Source organism: Chrysochloris asiatica, unplaced genomic scaffold (genome assembly GCF_000296735.1).
Source record: "Chrysochloris asiatica unplaced genomic scaffold, ChrAsi1.0 scaffold00735, whole genome shotgun sequence".
In the NCBI taxonomy this organism is placed as follows: domain Eukaryota; kingdom Metazoa; phylum Chordata; class Mammalia; order Afrosoricida; family Chrysochloridae; genus Chrysochloris; species Chrysochloris asiatica.
In genome coordinates, this window is record NW_006409253.1 from 91,675 (window position 1) to 95,530 (window position 3,856).

Genomic DNA, 3,856 nt, shown 5'->3' on the forward strand with positions numbered 1-3,856 from the left:
AGGAGTCACCACCCCTGTCTACAGATAATGGAAAAGGGACTGACTGCCAAAGAGATAACATTCTTGCAGCCTCCATTGCAGCTCAGTGTCCATCTGCCATCTCTACAGACCTCAGAGAAAAAGGAGACTGCTTTCAGTGTGGTGGCATCGGACTCAGGGAACACCTCAGCCCAAAAGTACAAGTTGTTGTTAAGGACCATGGAGTCGGTTCCCACTCATAGTGGCCCTGCACAGGGTTTCCGAGGCTGTAAATCTTTTTGGAAGCAGAAAGCCTTATCTTTCTTCCAAGGAAGGGCTGGTAGTTTCGAACTGCCAACCTTGAGGTTAGCAGCCTGATTCATAATCATTATGTTACCAGATTTCCTAAAAAACAATGCAAGTAAGTGTCCTCAAACATCCTGCCCAAGGTGGGAGAAGCAAAGTCATTGAGCCCAGGGCTGCTCCTGGTTGCTGCAGGAGCAAGGAGGAGGCTACAAGGTCCTAGTGGCAGAGGAACAAGAGGTACAAAGGGCTCCAGGTTCAAGGAGTGCCCCGGCTCATGCATTTCCAGTATCTCCTTGTGAGCCTTGGGTGACTTATTCAGTTTTAAAATCTCCTATCCACTTCCTCCTGTCTAGTAGTGGAAATCACTGAGTGTCCCAAGAGAAAAGAGTTCTTTCATCTCACAATCTGATACACAAATAGTGAACACCACTGCTTTTTGTCTACCCCTGTAGTAAGCTTACTGACTATAACCATCACTTAGAAATCAGGGCTATGTTTGCCCTATTCCCCTAAAAGAGTAAGGACCCATTCACTCAGACATAGGAGGGTACTTTCCAGAGAACAAATTAACAGATTTTCCTTTCCTCCATTAACTCATTTACTACTCATCTCACCCCCCTGGAGAGAAGTATCTTCAAGTTCCTTACAAAGGTTCCAGAGGTTCCTTAGTCAAAACCAGTGAGACACTGACTCTGTTGCAAGAGTAACTAGACTCTATGCTAGAGCCTTAGAGCTCTCACAGTGGATAAAAGAGGAGCCTACCTGTATCTCAAGGAACAATGCTGTTTATATGTAAATCAGTCAGGGCAAGTACAAGACAACATTAATAGCATTCTGGAATCTGCCCCCAAATTAAAAAATAGTACCCCATCATTGAGATCGTCCTCACTGCCCTCATAATTACTCTCTCTTTTCCTTCCATTAATTGTGACAACAGCTATTTTTGTGATTACTTTGACTTTGGGTTCGGTTATATTAAACTTTATAGTTAGATTTGTCTCTTCTCTTCCCCAGGCCATTAAAATTCAAGTCCTGCACAACCGACAGGAATATACTATCCTTCCAACATCACTGGACCCTTTGGATGAGGCCAGAACTGGATAGCCAACTCTTGCTCCCCGGGAATAAGAACCCAGCATATAGGGAGAGTGAAGAGGGAAGAGTTGGAACTTCAACTACTCAACACCCCAAATCAGCAAGAAGCAGCTAGACAAAGCCTGATGTCCCATTCTCCAAAATATTTTAAGTTTCCTCTGTCTTCATGGGGGAAATATCAGGGAAAGTTTAGAACCTCTGGCCTCTCTTACCCTGGCTTCATATCCACCCTTTTTCCTGAGTCCTCTCCTACCAGAAAGGGATCAAGAAATGGGGAAGGATATTTCTAGTCCAACAGGAATAGTAACCCTGAGAAGAAGAGCCTGGGGACAAAGATAAGGATATCAGGACCTGAAACCCTAATAGAAACAGCTAGCCAGAAGCAGACAACCCATGGAGATAAAGCCTAGAGCTGACAACTGCAGAAGGCACTCCCTTTCCAAAAAGCCTGAGCCCTTTTATTAAAAAAAAGATGAATATTCAACATTCTACTCCTCCTAGTCAATATGTATTAGCCCACTCTTACAGAAAGAGACCTCATACCTTTATAAGCCTGTATACCCCAATCCCAAAGGGCCTTCTTCACTCACACAGACAGACCTCTTCTCTCTCTGAAGTGTATTTTCATTTTGCAAAGAAGAGCTTGTAAGTGAATGCTTACTTTTGGGTATGACTGAGAAGCAGTGACTTGGTACTACTAATTCTTTAGAAACTCCCCACCCCTCTGAGAGCAAGCGGGACCAGTAAAAATGTGACACTTGCTGCCACTCAGTCAACTTCTTCACTGACATATATGAGGGTCTCCTCTGCACCAGGCACAAAATGAGAAGATATGGAATACAATGGTTACAGTGGGTCATGCAACATGACTACAAAGGGATGCCCCAAGGAGAGACCTAGGAGAGTGGGCAGTCAGCTGACTGGGAGACTGGAAAAAAGGAAGAAGCATCTAAACTGTTAATTGAAGGATATGTTAGCCATGTTGGAGTCTGGAAAGGGAGAGTATTCTGGGCTAATCTGGGACATTTAAGAGCCTTAATGGGGTTGGTATGCTGGGGGGTGGTGGGTATAGATAATAGAAGGCAGTGGGAAACCAGGAAGTTGGAGGGGTCCAGATTGTGAATTCTGCCACACAGAAGAGACAGGAACCCAATCATGGGGTCATTGGTGGTAGTGGTGGGAGGGCTTTGTGAAGAATAACTAAAGTCTGTAGTTTAAACACACAAGTTAGATGGGAAAAGGAGAGAAGAATGAAGACCTGGGCAGTGATGAATTTGTGATCTTAAAGTGATGAATTTGTGATCCCTGTAAAGCTTGGTCTTCCTCTTTAGTGAAATGAGGAAAGTAATTATCTCAATCTCTCAGGTATTTTTAGGTTTAATGCACTGTTGTTTTTAAGTGCCATTGATTGAGTTGTTACCCACAGCGACCCTGTATAGCGTTTCCAAGGACCAGCTGGTGAGCTTGAACTTCTGACCTTGCAGTTCAAACCAACTTTGCAGTCCAGCGCATTAAGCCACAGTGCCACACCCATACTCCACACCACACCAGACAATGCATTACAACTATGTCAAACAGCATTATGCTTGATGACAGGCAGTTCTGCGTAGTGATCAAACATACAGGTCTTTCTGCCATTCCAACCTGGGTTTGTGTCCTAGTCATGTTAGGTGGCATACTTTAAATCTAGGTAACACAGGAGGATGAGGAGGGGGGAATGATAAAAGAGAGAGAGTCTGATAGGACTTCCCATGTGGAATGTGTGAGGGGCAATGAAACCTCTGGGAAGTAAGGGTCCCTTACTGCAACAAACACTAGGAAATAATCTAGCTTTGGAGGGGATGAGTTTGAGGAGAGTTGTTGTTGTTAGGTGCCATCAAGTCGGTACCTACCCATATGCACAGCAGAACGAAACACTACCGGATCCTGGGCCAGCCTCACTACTGTTGCCATGCTTGAGTCCATCAATGCTGCCACTTGGCCAATCCATCTCGTTGGGGGTCTTCCTCTTTTTCTCTGACCAAACATAATATCCTTCTCCAGTGACTGGTCCCTCCTGACAATATATCTGAAGTATGAGAGACGAAGTTTGCCCATCTAGGCCTCCAAGGAGCACTCTGGCTGCACTTCTTCCAAAATGGATCTATTGGTTCTTTTGGCAGCCCATGTCACTTTCAATATTCTCTTCCAACACCATAACTCAAAAGCATCAATTTTTCTATGGTCTTCCTTATTCACTGTCCAACTTTGGCATGCATAGAAGGTTATTGAAAGTACCATGGCTTGGGTCAGGCGCACCTTAGTCCTCAGATTGAGGACATCTTTGCTCTTCAACACTTTAAAAAGGTCTTGTGCAGCAGTTTTGCCAAATGCAATACGTTGTTTGATTTCTTAACTGCTATTTTCCATGAGTATTGATAGTTGATCCAAGAAGAATGAAGTCCTTGACAACTTCAATCTTTTCTCCATTGATAAGAATGTTGTTTATTGGTCCAGT